Source organism: Hyperolius riggenbachi, chromosome 7 (assembly GCF_040937935.1).
Source record: "Hyperolius riggenbachi isolate aHypRig1 chromosome 7, aHypRig1.pri, whole genome shotgun sequence".
In the NCBI taxonomy this organism is placed as follows: Eukaryota; Metazoa; Chordata; class Amphibia; order Anura; family Hyperoliidae; genus Hyperolius; species Hyperolius riggenbachi.
The window spans coordinates 134,710,652-134,727,606 of record NC_090652.1 but is presented as its reverse complement, the minus strand read 5'-3'; the positions used below and the strand labels follow the sequence as shown (position 1 = coordinate 134,727,606).

The following is a 16,955-nucleotide window of genomic DNA, read 5'->3' as shown; positions in this document are numbered from 1 at the left end:
CAGCAGGGATAAATACTCACATGCCGGCAGCCAGGTCCTTCACCGATGTACGGGCTCTCATTGTACTTCATGTTCTTGCATCATCTTGTAATAGCACCCAGGGGGCGCTGTTTCAAGGAAATGTGATGCAAGAACAGTAAGTACAATGAAGCCCGGGTACATCGTGAAGGACGGAGCTGGCTTCTAGGAAGTGAGTATTTGTATCCTTGCCGCTATTCGTGCGCTCGTCGCTGCGTCGCATCCCCGACGCTACGTCGCCCCGCCCCCTAAAACTGGTAAAACGAGATTGTGCATGGTATGGTTACAGTGCACAATCATACCGCGATATATCGTAATAGCGGTATATCGTGGCAACCCTACTGGTGGGGTCTGATCGCTCCCACCGTGTTTATTTATTTTATAAATATTTTTTTTAGATAAATTTTACTATTTTCTTTCTTTTTTTAAACCCCCCTCCCTCCCCCCAGCCAGCTAATCAACGTGATCGGCTGTCAAAGGCTTCAGCCTCCCAGGGGGACAGCCGTGTGACACTGCCTTAGATCGCAGCGCTGTACTTGGCTATCTAACACTCTTCAAACGGCAATCGCCACTGGGAAACTGAGGGCGGGACAAAGCTCCATCATCCGAGTGGAGACGCGCGCACATCACCTGCAAAGCCCATTTCCAGCCATTCACGCCAATCGGCGTGGAACGGTCCTGCCGCTGCCGCACTGCTCACGCCAATTGGCATGGAGCAGTCGGCAAGAGGTTATTCTATACCAGTTGCCTGGCTATCCTGCTGATCATCTGCTTGTAATTATTATTATTATTATTATTATTATTATTTTTTTTTTTGTTAGCCTTGCAGAAATACTAGACTGTTCACAGTTAAGCCAGTTTATAAGGCACTGAATTTCTGCATTACAAGCTATAGTTAGAACATCCAACTTGCAGAAATAATGTTATAATAAGCACACAGGTAGGATTTTTTATTGGTTACAGGGTTAAGTAACAAGTGTTGTTGAAAACCACCTTGTGGGAAAATCTGCATAATCATAGATGACTTGCATGCATATCGAAGTATAAAACTGTGCAGTAATAAAGAGCTTGAAAGGGCAACTTTCACGCTTTTATAAGGATTCAGACACACTGTAAGCGCTTTTCTGAGCGCTTTTTGGCCTCCACAGCTGTCTGAGAGCTTTTTAAAAAATGCTCCCATTGCGAAAGGCAGACAGCACCATCCGGATGTGGCTTCTAAAGTACAGTACTGTATACTTCACTGCCTCTGTAAACCTGTAAGTTGCCCTGTAAACACACTGCATGTATGCTGTATGTTATCTTAATAGAACCACTGCACCGCGGATGGGCCGATGTGAAGGTACCAAAGACATGCATTGTGTAGCGATTATATTGTTTGTTGTGACAGCAACAGAAGCAGTGTAAAACGAGCCAAAGACTGCTTGGATGAAGCTTTTCTGCTTATTTGCCCAAAATAGGTGCCCTTTAACCTCCCTGGCCTTCTATTAAGATCGCCAGGGCTGCTGCGGGAGTTTTTTTTTTTTTTTTTTTTTTTTAAACTATTACATGCAGCCAACTGAAAGTTGGCTGCATGAAAGCCCACTAGAAGGTTGCTCCCGATGTGTACTTCTGATCGCCTCCAGCGATCAGAAGTAACAAGGAAGGCCGCAATGAGCGGCCTTCCTTGCTTCACTTTCCTCGTCGCCATGGCGACGAGCGGAGTGACGTCATGCACGTCCTGATGTCTGCCGCCTCCGATCCAGCCCTTAGCGCTGGCCGGAACTGTTTGTTCCGGCTGGGCTCGGGCGGCTGGGGGACCCTCTTTCACCGCTGCACGCGGCGGAGGCGATCAGGTAGCGCACGCGGCCTGCTGCGTGTGCACCTTTTTTATTTGAGCAAAATCGGCCCAGCAGGGCCTGAGCGGCAGCCTCCGGCGGTAATGGATGAGCTGAGCTCGTCCATATCGCTAAGTAGGAACTGCCATATTTCCTTTTAAACAATACAAGTTGCCTGGTTGGTTGATCATTTGCCTCTAATACCTTTAGCCATAGATCCTGAACATGAACAAGCATGAAGATCAGATGTTTGACTGGATTAGCTGCATGCTTGTTTCAGGTGTGCAATCCAGATATGAATGCTCCCAAAGAGATAAGCAGGTGCCAGGTGTTTCAAAGTTAGGGCTGGTTCAGACGGGCGTTTTTGTGGCGTTTAACGCAGCGTTTCAGACGCAGCGTTTTTTGGGATCTACTGCCATCCCATGCAAGTGAATGGGAGCGTTTAGAGCTGGCTTTTGCAGGCTTTCATGAAAGCCTGGCAGTAGATCCCAGCGTTGCGTCTAGTCTCAAAAGCAACATGCTGCTTTCAGAGGCAGTAAACGCGAGGAAACAATAGCAGAGACCAGAACTGCTAGCCTTGAACGCTTTTCAAAAGCTTTCAAAAGCTAGCTTTTAAACGCTGGCGTTTGAACGCAATGCCAAGCAAAAGCTCAGCAGACGCCCATGTGAACCAGCCCTAAAGAAACCATGGTGCTAGTGACTGGAGGCACCCAATAAAAGTAAAAAAAAAACTAAAAGCTGCTTAACCCTCCTGGCGGTTTGACAAAATCCGCCAGAGGGCAGCAAATACGTTTTTTTTAAATTTTTTTTTTTTTCATGTAGCGAGACGAGGTCTCGCTACATGATAGCCGCTGCTCAGCGGCATCCCCCCAGCCCCTCCGATCGCCGCCGGCGATCGGAGATCAAGAGATCCCGTTCAAAGAACGGGATCTCTTGGAGGGCTTCCCCCGTCGCCATGGCGACGGGCGGGATGACGTCACCGACGTCATCGACGTCGTGACGTCAAAGGGGACTCCGATCCACCCCACGGCGCTGCCTGGCACTGATTGGCCAGGCAGCGCACGGGGTCTGGGGGGGGGGGGGGGGGCGGCTGCGGCGCGACGGGTAGCGGCGGATCGGCGGGTAGCGGCGGCGATCGGACACTGCACGCAGCTAGCAAAGTGCTAGCTGCGTGCAGGAAAAAAAAAATTATGCAAATCGGCCCAGCGGGGCCTGAGCGGTGCCTCCCGGCGGCTTACCCCGAGCTCAGCTCGGGCTTACCGCCAGGAGGGTTAAAAGGATGGTAACTGCTTACCTTCAATGATGAAAATGTTCAGGCCCTCTTCACAGTGCTCAATTGCTTTGCAAAATAATTTTGCATGGCAACTCACTGCCCACACAATTCTATGGGCTTGTTCACAGTCCAGTGTTGTAACTGCCATTATTCTAACTTGCTGCATGCAAGCTTTGTATTAGTCCATAACACATGACGCGTGTTATGCAACTGACCACTGTGAACCTAGCCTCAAAGTTTACAGTTTTATCAATAAGGACAAAAACACATTGCACATGTAATCGCTGCATTTAGAAAAAAAATCAGCTTTCATCCATTCATGTCGTTTTTTTGTTTTTGTTTTTTTTTTTTGCATTTTCCTCCAGATGACCGCCTGTTTTTTCCGCATATTGCATATGTTTCAAATTCCATTGTATTTGACTGTGAAATGAAAAATCACAAATGCATAGAAAATAGTGTGTGCAGTAGCTATGACAGTGTGAGGTAGAATCTGGTTCCTTCAGCTCCCAGTATTGATATTCAATTTATTCTCTATACTGTAAAGAACTCCTCATTTTCCAATACCCACAAACTAAGAAAACATTTACAGATATGGTTTCTTGCTGAGAAATTTATAACTTTGATTCAACCTACTCTCTCCTCTATACTTCATTTTCACCGGCCAAACTGTTAACGGCTTTAACTGTACACACTACTACTCAGTTCAAAATCCAAAAACAATTTCTTAAAGGACATCCAAGGTGAAAATAAAGTGATGAGATAAACAATTGTATCTATCCTCCGTCTCCTAAAATATATATATTTTTTTAGATATTTGTTTTATTTTATATTAAAATCTATGTTATTACAGTTTCATTGTCTCTACTCAATGACACCTTCATTGCAGCATGCCAGAGCTTAAATCTATGAACTATTAACCCTTTTTATCTCTTTCCTGCTCTCAGAAGCCATTTAATGATAGGAGAGTCTCTTATGGCTATAATTACTTATCATGGAGGGTTATGCTATAGTCCGACCCAGCCCTGACCCTGACAGAAACTGCTACTTTCATACCTGATTTTTAACTTTTCAGGCATAGAAATTTAAAAAAGGAACTCAGCATAGTTATTGGTTTGTTTGGCACTGTACATACACGTCTATCTCATCATGTCACGTCACCTCGGAGTTTCCTTAAAAGAAATACTAGGGTAAACTGCTGTAAACAGTGTAGTTCAACACTGGTCATAAATCTATACAGCCATCATACATATAAATGGAGTCGGTGGTAAAGGAGCATTCAGAAGCTGTAAGCATAGTATCCAATAAAGCAAAGTCCTCCATCTTAACCTCTTCCCATTTCTGGACGTACCTCATACGTTCAGATCTGTGCCTCTGTGTTCTTCTTGGACATACGAGGTACGTCCAGTGCAGAATGCCGCCATTTGCGCACTCTGCACGCATGTGTACGTTGCTGGCGCACGTGCACTCTTCTGGTAGTGAGTGATTGCTGATACCAGCAATCCTTCACACAGGTGACTTTTTTTTTTTTTTTTTTTTTTTTTACGGGACAGTGAGCCTATTGAATATTTTTTTTTTTTTTTTAAGTTTCAACCCGTGTCATACTAATAAACCTCTTGTCACATATTCTTGGTGCTAAAATTCATGAACAGCAGTAATGGCTGCCCCCTGGGCATGGCGCTACCATAGAGGCAACAGGGGCAGTTGCCCCCAATAACCTGTAGGGGCCCCAATGTGTGTCACCCACCCCCCAACTTAGTTGTTGCTCCCCAGCGTCCCTGCAGAACCTTTGGTAAAGTAGCGTCTGACCTGTCCCAGCGGGGGCGCTTCTCTGAGGGCCCAGGATTAACTTCGCCCAGGGACCCCATTGTTGGTCGAACCGGGCCTGGCTGCCGCCGATAGCGATCGGAAGTGATCACAACGGTTACCACTCGGGAGCCCAGCACAATATAGAAATGCATCGAAATGTTGTTGCTTAGCAATGGATCTGTACAGTACTGGGGTCCTTAAACTGTGCACACTAGCGATCGCATGCAATCACCACAGAGGCACAGGCTGGCGATAATGGTACGCTACATGCCCAACTAGTGATGAAATATGGCATGTATGGTATTGTTTTAACCGGGACAAGCCAAATAATGTATTTTGATGTGTTTTACATCGCGCATTGTCCCTTCTTTCTGCTCTATAGTAAGGCGCAGGACAGCCAGGCAATCTGCATTGTTTAAAAGGAAATAAATATCCTCCAAATCTCTCTCACCTCAGATTCTTTTTAATTACCTTTTATTGAATACTCTGATGTTGGTGCAGGTAGGACTGCAGCCAGGGTTTTTTGTTTTTGTTTTTTTGCATTTAACCTCCCTGGCGATACAATAAAATCGAAAGGGAGGCGGCACAGCACTTTTTAAAATTTTTTTTTTTTTTTAATCATGTAGCTAGCCTAGCACTAGCTACATGATAGCCGCTGTGCAGCGGCGTCCCCCCACCCCTTCCGATCGCCTCCGGCGATCAGAGCAAACAGGAAATCCCGTTCAGAACGGGATTTCCTGTTTGGCTTCCCCCTTCGCCATGGCGACGATCGGGATGACGTCATCGACGTCTGGGGGAGTCCACCCCTTAGCGCAGCCTGGTGATGATTGGCCAGGCTGCGCACGGGGTCTCGGGGGGGGCACCAAACGCGGCGGGTAGCGGTAAATCGGCACGGAGCGGCGGAGATGGGCTTGTACACGCAGCTAGCAAAGTGCTACCTGCGTGTAACAAAGCAAAAAGTGTGGAAATCGGCCCACCAGGGGCTGAGAAATCCTCCGCGGCGGCTTACCCCAAGCTCAGCTCGGGATTATCGCCCAAGAGGTTAAAAGTGGGTGTAAACCTGGATACTAGGATTATTTCATAAACTTTGTCCTCTGCCCTCTTTATTATTTATACTGGGAGTAGGTTCATCTAAGAAATGCTGTGCTGGCTGGGTAACCTAGCTGATAATACTCATGTCTTTCAATACCAGAAAATGTCAGTACGTTTAACAGTTTCAGTAATTTATTTTTGGCTGTTAAACTTCTCAGTAGTACAGAAGTTTCAACTTTTTCTACCATGAATTACTTGATTGCGAATGTACTTGGATTGTTCAATAAGTTTTAAACATAACGTTACTGACATTATTGTACGCTAGTGGACTTTTTATATGCTTGGTCATATTTTGTGTGCTTATATGCTGAATGTCTGGAGCTCACACATATGTTTGTTTTTTTAGACAATTGGGTGAGGTGTGGTTGACATGTAGCTGCCTCATTGCCTCACATTTTTTCTTTAAAGCAATTTGTCAGGTGGCAGAATAGATAAAAAAAATTTGGGGCCAGGCCTTCTAAATAGAGCAGCCATTGCAACAGATACAGTATCTTGTTGGCAGAAATCTTGTCCATATGGAACAGCACTTTGTGCCTTAAAGGATACCCAAGGTGACATGACATAAGATAGACAGACGTGTATGTACAGTGCCTAGCACACAAATAACTATGCTGTTCTTCTTCTTTTTTTTTTTTTTTCTTTCTCTGCCAGAAAGAGTTAATCAGGTATGTAAATGAGTCAGGACTGGATCAGACAACAGTGTGACCCTCACTGATAAGGAATTACAACTATAACACACTTTCCTAGCAGAAAATTGCTTCTGAGAGCAGGAAATAGATAAAAAGGGTCAATAGTTCATACATTTTAGCTCTAGCATACTTCAATGAATGTGTCATTGAGCAAAAAACGTAAAACAGTAAAAACTTGAAAAGTAGATTTAAAAATAAAATAAAACTAGAATATCTTAAAAAGTCATTTTAGGAGGAGGAGGATGGATATAATTGTTTGTTTAATTTGTTTATTTTCACCGTTAAAGCAGACATGAACTTCCTCTCTGCTCGAAGATACAGAACAGCATAATGGCCTTTAAACAAAACATTTTTGTTACTGCTAATACAAATCCTAAAATAAACCTGCACTGTTTCTACTTACTGATTCATGGGAGCAGACATATTGTTATCATGTGCTTTCAAATGAGCTTACCTGCCATGGCAGTCATGTGACACGGGAGAAATCAAATTACAACTTGTGATTAGACACAAATGAGGGGAAATGAAACAGGCTAAACTCTAAATACATACAGGGGGAATTTCTCTGTTTTTCCTTCTGTCCTGTGCAAGAGTTCAGGTCCATTTTAACTTGCTCCACTCAGGTTTTAGATTGTTTGCGTAATAGTCTTTTGTAATGGTCTGTGCGTGTGACAAATCATGAGAGCTCACTTAGCTTCCAGAAGAATAAAGCCTTCATCATGCCTGCACTTTAGGTATAGAATTTGTGGGTTTGAGGGAAACCATGATGTTTCCACTCCATTGATTGCTTTTTCATATTGATAGATCCAAGTTTTGATCTATTGTTACTGTCTGTAGGAGCCATCTGGATGACCATATTTGCCATAAAAAGCTTCTGGGAGTAATTGCTGGAAAGCCACATACACACGCTCAACAAAAGTCTTTTTAAATGCAAAATTATCAAACAACTTGAAGAAGATGGGACAACTTTTGTCAAGACAACAAGGCGTTATAACTGATAAGAGGCAACCAACGACTGATACGACGCAGCTCAAGTCAAACCAACCGGTGGATTGACTTGCGCTGCGTCTTATCAGTCGTTGGTCGCCTGTTATCCGTGATATTTTACTTCAAAAAAGTTGTCCAACTTCAAGTTGTTTGATAATCGTGTATTTAAAAGACGTTTGTTGTGTGTGTATGAGCATAGGCATACACTAAGCAGTCTTTAGTTGATCTGGTAAACCATCAATATCAGGCAGACGTTCATCTTTTACCTGGTTAATCGCCTGGCACAGTTTTGACAGTATTTTAACAGGGCTATGGAGTCGGTACAAAAATCATCCGACTCCTCAGTTTATGAAACCACCGACTCCAGGTACCCAAAATTGCTCCAACTCCTCAACTCTAACTCCACAGCCCTGATTTTGCACTGCTGTTAGTTGCACTATGCTTTACAAAGCTACAAAGTTTAGTTGGCATACCACTTTGCCTGCATTCACCTCTACTCGCCTGCCTAGTACCACTTGTACAAAGAACAATTGTCAATTGATTCAAGGAACTTAGAGGCGCCTTGAATACTTTGTATCCACTGGTTGGATGGGTGTGATCACCCTTTTTCTTTCTACGGAGAGCGACTTCTTAGCCTGATTGGGGACAAGCCTATTTTCCCCTCAATTGCTACTTGTGGTTGCCTATATCCGGCAACCCAGATTTGTGAGTATTATTCTAGTCACCTAAAACCACCAATCAAAGTAACAATAATACACTTTTGGGGCTCTCGATTTTTTTTTTTTTTTCTTTTTTTTTTTCTTTTCCTTTTTGTCTTAACAATCGTCAAATGATGCCTGGTCTGTATTTTCATTAACTGTTGATGGGTAATACACTAATCATATCCCGGAGACCTTTGGCATTAAGTTTACAAGTATTTTTAGGAGGGGGGTTATGTTTTGGCCATCTCAATGCATTATATTCTTTTCCCTTATATGTTCCTTTTACCGTTTATATTTTTCACTTGGCTTTTAGTTAATACAGTTTTTTGTGCTGTTAGTTTCAGGCTGCAAATAAACAGAAATACATATATTTTAAAGGGGGTTTCTTTTCTATTCCTGTTGTACAATAGAAGCACTATGTATAGTTATATGCAATCAGACTGGTCAGCAGCATCTTCTCCTTGCGTTGTAGCTGGTTGCATTTTAGCTGGTGTCATGCTGCAAAGGACGAGACACAGAGGATGTTAAGCAGACAGGCGGTAGCAGAATGCAGTAAAGCAGACGACTAGTAATTACATTAGCTTGACCTAAGTACACCGTGCTCAAAGCTCTGACATCGTATCTTAGAGCCTGGAATATTATTTGGTCAGTTGAATTTTTAATTTTACAGAAAAATATGAAGAGTACACATGGAATTTTTATGGTAAATATTTGATAGCTCTGGTGGCTTGTGCTAAACTTGTAGAAACAGCCATATTTTTCATGATGGATTAGAGGATTCACACCCTGGGTGTTTGATTTGAACCATTTATATTTGTGTGCACCTTTTCTGCTTAGTGTTTAGTGAAGTGGAGCTTTGTTTAGCCTAGTAGCTGGAGGTGGAGACATAACATCAAGCAGTCTTGAGTAAAGGTGGCCATACACAGATAGATTTGCAGAAGATTCGACCATCAGATTTCTGTCAGATGCCTGTCAGTTTCAATCTGACAGGAATCTATCTGATGTGTGCCACATACTAGGAATAGATTTCCAATAGATTTCAAAATGAAATCTATTGGAAATCTATTGAAATCGATCTAAAGGCATTACTGCACCATTAGATCCAATGCAACTCTAATGCTGGGCATACACGGGCCGATGCACCCTGATCAGTCGAGCCGCTGATGGCTCGATTGATAATTTCCAACAGGTCCGATGACCCGCCGGATCGATACCCCGCTCGATCCCTGTGAGCGGACTATAGCGGGGAATCGAGCGGAAGATAAGGAGTGCCCGCGGGGACGAGCGGGAATCGGTGCAGCCGTCCCCGGGGACATGGCGGGAGTCAATCCGGCGGCTAATCGAGCCACCGGGTCGACTCGTGTATGCCCAGCATAAGGGCCTTCGATCTGCTGCCTCCATAAAGCACACGAGTCCCTCGCCATCCTCCCGCGGTCTGCCCTTCAACCGCGATCTGCCCCTGTAATAGGCTCAGTTAGGAGGGACTCGCGGGCTTTATGGAGGAAGCTCTGGGTGAGTATAAAGTCTTTCACGTCCTTCAGCTCTGGTTTCCTTTAACCACTTTCCCCACCGCTACAGTATATCTATGTCAGCTGTGGCATCCTCCAAGCCACAGCGACGTAGATATACTGACCTGGCTGCAGCCCTGCTCCGGCACTGTCAGCTGCAATACTAATTGGTGGAAGGGAACATGTTCCCTTTTGGCCAATTAGTCCACCCCCCTCCAATGAATGATCGCTGCAGTAGTGAACTGCAGCGATCCTTCATCTGTCCCCCTCGGCGCACAAAGAGTTAAAAAAATCATCCAGCAAGGAGCCTCACTCACCTACCTCGTTCCTGCGACAATCCTGAAGCCTGATCCTCCGATCACCGCTCTGCATTCAGCCGCATATTGCCGGAAACCCGGGTCCCGGCTTGATGACGTCATCAAGCCGGGACCCGGGTTACCGGCAATATGCGGCTGACTGCAGAGCGGAGAACAGAGGATCGGGCTTCAGCACAGTCGCAGGGCCGAGGTAGGTGAGTGAGGCTGCTTGCTGGATGTTTTTTTTTTTAGGATTTCTGCACGGAGGGGGCTGCCTCATGGGGGGGGCATCTGGCTATCTTTCCTGGGGGGTGGGGGTAGCATAAATAAAAGGGGGGTTTAGATATTTGTTGGGGGGCATCTAATTGACTAAGGGGAGGGGGGGTTACTAATTTGGTGCATCTGGGCAACTGGGGAGGGCAGTAATCATATACTGGGGGCACATTTGGCTATAATGGGGGGCGCTATTCCTGGGGGTGCGTCTGTCAATCTATTCTGGGGCTGGCAAACGCAGGGGACACATGTGGCTATTCTAGGGGGGCTGATATTGGGGACACATCTGACTATACTGGGGGAGGCGGTGATACTGGGGACACATCTGGATATCTATACTGGGGCGACTTTAACTGGCGGCACAGTTTTTATGTCAATCGCACTTTTTATTTCCAAACAGGAATTGGTCAAAATTGAGAAACAATGCATTTTTTAAAAATGTTCCCACTTTTTCCCATTAAAATGCATAGAGAGGAACATTTTACTTTGTACCAAATGCCGCCAATGAAAGCTTAGTTTGTCTTGAAAAAAACAATATATAGATAATTTAAGTGGCACGAGTACAGATGAAGTTATTGCTGATTAAAAAGGGACACCGCTAAAGTGTCAAAACTGCTCTGGTCAATAAGGGGAAAACAAGGTCTGGATGCGAAGTGGTTAAGGAATTTACTGAACATGTTGACCATGTTGGAAACTAGAGTGATTGCACAGTAAGCTGAAGTGAATGATTAGTATTTAACTTAATCCAACAGTACGAGGTAACTTCAATAGAAACATCTTGGTGTGTTTTGTGACCAGCGCTCAGCTTCCGAGAATGGTCACTCAAAAATCAAAAGGGCAAGCCTACTTCCCTTGTAAGGTGGGTAGAGTGACAATGGAACATCTGCTAAAGGCTTCAAACAGCTGGTCTGCTCCAGTGTGGGGAAACTTGTGTACTGCATCTCTGTAGTGCAGTGGCTTAGCTGTGGATAAATCTGCCAGACATAGGCATTGTTTCCCTCTCAAGGCACACCCATAAAGTTAGTCATATTAAACGAGTGCCATTATGGCATTATGCCATTATGGCCCAAAAAGTCAGAAAATTTGTACTTACCTCTGTAATTTTCCTTTCCTGATACAACTCCACGTCGACATACTTCCTGGGTTAGCTCCTCCCCTCTAACCCCTATAGGACCCGTACAAAGCTATAAATAAAGGATATGATCCCACTACCCTCATTCTTGTATATAGTACTCAGACACAACAAAACTAAGGGCGGGTCGTATGTCGACGTGGAGTTGTATCAGGAAAGGAAAATTACAGAGGTAAGTACAAATTTTCTGACTTTCCTGATACCTCCACGTCTCCATACTTCCTGGGATATAACTAGCACCAATAAACCAGACGGGTGGGTACAATGCAAAAATATTATGTTTATATGAAAAGATCAGCAGATTTATCTACAGCAGACAATACTTTTTTTCCAAAATTTACAGAGGTTAATACAGATGGATCAATTCTGTAATGTCTTATGAACGTATTTGGAGATGTCCAGTTCGCGGCTTTGCATATCGTTGTAAGGGAGACACCTGCGGATGCTGCCCAAGAAGTTGACATACTTCTAGTTGAATGAGCAGAGGTTGATGGAATCTCCTCTGCCCCCTTTGCTCTGTATGCTGCCTTTATGAGCCTGACTATCCAGGTAGCTATTGTTCTAGCTGAAACCTCCTGGCCCTTTCTAGGTCCCGAAGGACAAATAAATAGGTGATCAGAGTTCCTGAAGGGTTCTGTAGCCTCTATATAGAATCTCAGGATTCTGACGATATCCAAATGCTTGATTGCCGATCCCTCCTCTGCATTGGGAAAGGCTGGTAAGGTCCATTCCTGATTTATATGCTTCTCCGAAACTACCTTCGGTAGAAAATCCATTACAGGCCTGAGGACTACCCTATCGGGATAGAAAACAATGTGTGGATTGAGCACTCCCAGTGCTTGGATCTCTGACACTCTTCGGCCAGAGGAGATAGCCACTAAAAATGTTGTTTTTAGGGTTAAATTCCAGATGGAGCAGGTTTCGATAGGTTCAAATGGTTCTGATGACAGATAGTCTAAGACGAGAGGTAAATCCCAAGATGGAAGAATCTTCCTAACAGGGGGTTGGATCTTCATTAGGGCTTGAAAAAATAACTGAATCAGTCTATCAGCTGAAAGTCTTTGGCCTATTAGGCTTGAAATAGCTGAAACTTGACATCTCAAGGTACTAACACTCAAGCCCAGATCCACCCCTGTTTGTAAAAAGTCCAGTATATGAGGAATGGATGGTGATAGAAAGTCCACTTCCCTCAGTGATGAGAAATCTTTAAATCTTCTCCATACCCTATGATACGATCTGTTAGTGGATACTTTTCTGGCTCTTAGTAAAGTGTTCACCACAGGTAGGGAAAACCCAGCTTCTGTTAGGATCCTCCTCTCAATCTCCATACCGTTAGAGATAATATCTCCGGATTCTGATGGTATATCTCCTTCTGTGATAGTAGGTCCTGTGCCATGTATAACTTCAGAGGTGGACAGAGAGACATGTTGATCAGTAGTGGAAACCAAGGCCTCTTGGGCCAATAGGGCGTCACCACTATTGCTGTAACCTGTTCCGTTTTCAGCCTCTTGAGGAATCTCAGGATTAAAGGAACCGGAGGAAATGCATATACTAGGGATGCTCTCCATGGGGCTACTAAGGCGTCTATCCCGCTCGTCCCTGGAACCCAGCATCTGGAAAGAAATGTTGGCAACTGGTTGTTGAGATGGGATGCGAATAGGTCGACCTGAGGGAGACCCCATAATTGAATTATCTGTTTGAACACTGAGGAATTCAATTTCCATTCGTTGTTGTCGACAACATTCCGGGATAAGTAGTCTGCTTGAATGTTCAATTTCCCTGGAAGGTAAACTGCCCTGATAGCTTGTAAGTTCTTCTCCGCCCAGATCATTAATGGAGTGAGTTCCCTCATCAATGATAAGCTCCTCGTTCCTCCTTGCTTCTGAATATATGCAACCGCAGCACGATTGTCCAACTGTAGACATAGGGCCGAATTCCTGATCATGTGCGCAAAAGCCTGGGTCGCCTGAAAAGCTGCTCTCAGTTCCAATATATTGGACACCATTCTCTGATGATTCTCCGGCCACTGACCTTGTGCCCATTTCTGTAGACAATGAGCTCCCCATCCGGTCTGACTTGCGTCCGAAGTAATCATGATCCAATTGAAAGGAGCTAATGGAAACCCCTGGCACAGGTTTTTCTGATCGATCCACCAAAGAAGAGATATTCTGCACGACATTGCTAGTTTGACCTTCTGATGCATGGATGACTGGTCCCATTGCCTCAGAAAATTCCACTGGAAAGATCTCATGTGCCATCTGGACCATCTGACCATTGGAATCACCGATGACATCAGACCCAATATTTGAAGACAATGTCTCGATACTATCTGTGTCCGATACATGATTCCCTGAATCGATCTGCGGATATTCTGCATTTTTTCCTTCGGTAAGGACACCGTGTTGTCTGTCGTGTTGAATCTTGCTCCTAGGTAAGTTAATTCCCTGGATGGAATCATTTGGCTCTTTTTCCAGTTGATAATCCATCCTAATTTCTCCAGAAACGTTATCACTGTTTCTCTGTGAGCAATTAGTTTCTGCTCCGAGTCTGCTAGTATCAAGATGTCGTCCAGATAGTGGTGTATTCGAATACCTTTCAGTCTCAATTCCGCAATTGCGGCCACCAAAACTTTGGTAAATGTTCGAGGTGCTGTAGACAGGCCGAAAGGCAGAGAAGTGAATTGCAGATGTAGGTTGTCTACATAGAATCTCAGGAATCTTTGAAAAGTTTGATGTATGGGTATGTGGAGGTAAGCGTCCTGAAGGTCGATTGACATCATCCAATCGTTTGGCATAATAACAAGGATAATCGATTGAATGGACTCCATCTTGAACCTTGGAATAACTATTGCCTTGTTTAGATATTTTAGATCTATAACTGGGCGAAATCCTCCACTCTTTTTCTGTACTAGAAAAAGTTGCGAGTAAACTCCCTTTCCTCTTTCTGCTGGAGGAACCATCTGTATTGCCTTTTGATCTAGCAAGGAATTCACATAATCTCTTAATGTGTCTGCCTTCTGCTGATTCTTGGAGATGTGAGTTTGCAGAAATCTGTCTCTGGGGCGCCATCGGAATTTCCACTTGTGCCCTGTAGAAACTGTCTTGGTTACCCAGTCGTCCTTTATCCTTTCCACCCAAACATCCTTGAATTCCATCAATCGAGAGCCCACTTTGGATATCTGGGTGGGCGTACCTTCAAAAAGACTGCTTTGCTTGTCCTGCATTCTGAATACTAGACTTGAGTGACCTTGCCAGCGAGGCTTGTGAGCTTTTCCAGTTATTTCTAAAAGGCCTTCCTGGTCTATAGGCTTTGGAGTCTCTAAATCGGGTATTCTGCTGTCTTCTCCCTGTTGAGAAATTTATTTTCTGTGGTCTATCCTGTGGTAATAACCCTGATTTGCCACCAGTGACTCTAGAGATCGCCTTGTCCATCTCACTTCCAAAGAGGCATACTCCATCATAAGGTATCTTTACCCAACTTTGTTTAGAGCTTAGGTCTGCTCGCCATGGCTTCAGCCACATTGCCCTCTTAGCCGTTACTGAATTTATCATGATTCTAGAGAGGGATGTTAGAATGTCCATGGATGCTTCCCCTATAAAATCTGCAGAGATCTTTAAATCCTCCATGGCGGATATGATTTCCATTTTATCCTTGTCTTCCAGGATTGCTTGCTCTATATTGTCTATCCAAATCTTCAAGGCCTTTGCAACCGAGGTGAGGGCAATGGCTGGTTTACATGTGGCCCCTGCACCCAGATATGATCTTCTTAGGTCACTGTCCACTCTTCTATCCAAAACATCTTTAAAGATGGCCGAATCCTCTTTGGGTAACGTAACGTGTTTTACCAATCTAGATAACGAGGCATCAATTGATGGTGGATTTTGAAGAAAAGGCACTTCCTCATCCTTCACAGGATATAATTTAGAAAAACGATTTTGAATTGAAGCTTTGCTCTCCACTTTCTTGAACTCTTCTAATATTATATTTTTTATTTCCTTCATAATTGGAAATGTATTCGGTTTTTTCGTTAAGTGTGAGTAATACTCTTTATTCTGTTCTTCCTCTCCTGGAGGATCTGTCCACTCAAGGGCCTCCTTTATTGCTGTTATGAATGGGCTGGTAAGCTTAAAGTCAAATAGGCAGGGTGCCTCATCATCTTCCCCTTGGTCAGACTCCAAGACATCTTCTTGTGTGGATTGAAGAGATGTTGAAGAGTGTGCCGTTACCTCTTCCCTCACAACCTTTCTTATGATCTCCGATATATCCTCGGACTTGGTTTCCTGCGTTCTAGCCAATTGACTGAAACATGATTCACAAACAGTCTTATCCGTCATAGCAGGGTTTGGACATGCCCAACACTGATTGCTACTCGGTAAATGTCTATGTGTAGGAGAACGTGATCTGCTCCTATAATGGTGGTAATGACTTGATCTAGACGAGTATCTCCTTCTTCTGGAGCGTGATCTAGATCTTGATCTGGATCTAGAAGACTTGTGATGATGCTTCTTCGATTTGTGCTTTTTCGATCTTGATTTTGACCTTGACCTGGTTCTGCTAGATCTTGACTCATCTTGCCCCACTTTGCGCACTCTACAAGATAAAAGCAATAATTAATTGCTTCACTTGTTGAAAGGACGGATCTGCTTTTAAGTTTATTTAAAACATTTTTTTTTTTTCTCACCCCGATGTTCCTTGAGAGGCGCTATCTACGGCACGCACTGTGGACTTTGGTCTACTGGAGCCTGATCCAGCATCATCCTTATGTGCTCTGTGAGATACAAGCAATAATTTAATTGCTTCCAATAGATTTGATATATACATATATACATATATTAAATTTTTTTTTTTTTTATATAAGGCCCCTTTAAAACATTAAAACCTTACCCTGACGGACCAGGATCAATATTGTCGGCGGGATTCACTGTGGGGAATATTAGAAACACCTAATTACTTCCAGTCCAACAAGGCAACTATTACTATAACATGCAGAAAGTTTTGTGTATGCTGCAATATGAGTAGTGTAAGAAAACTTTGGATGCTCACTTACTGATTCATACAAGCTGCAGCCTCTTTCCACCAAAAAAAAGAATGTAGTTGAAGAACTCTCAGAGCAGCAGTAACCCACTCCTCTCTCTCTGAGGAGCGGATCTTACTGCCCTTAAATACACCGCCTAGCGCGCTTATTGTGCGTGCAGCCGTAGCCGCAAGAAGAGGGCACGCTTGCCCACACGCAACATGTCCGCCGCTAGACTCTCCCGAGTCTCTACCATGCGCGGCATGACGCACATGCGCAGATGCGTACTTCCGGACGCCTAGGACGCGCACCCGGAAGTGAAGAAGCGCCGCCGCCATAGCAATCTCCTAAG

General features: G+C 44.2%; 1 protein-coding gene across 4 annotated transcripts in view; it reads left to right on the top strand.

The window, feature by feature from the left end:
- The window catches only part of USP7 (ubiquitin specific peptidase 7), a 120,703-nt gene that overhangs the window by 29,604 nt on the left and 74,144 nt on the right, over window positions 1-16,955 (top strand). The gene's annotated exons all lie outside the window — the stretch shown is intronic.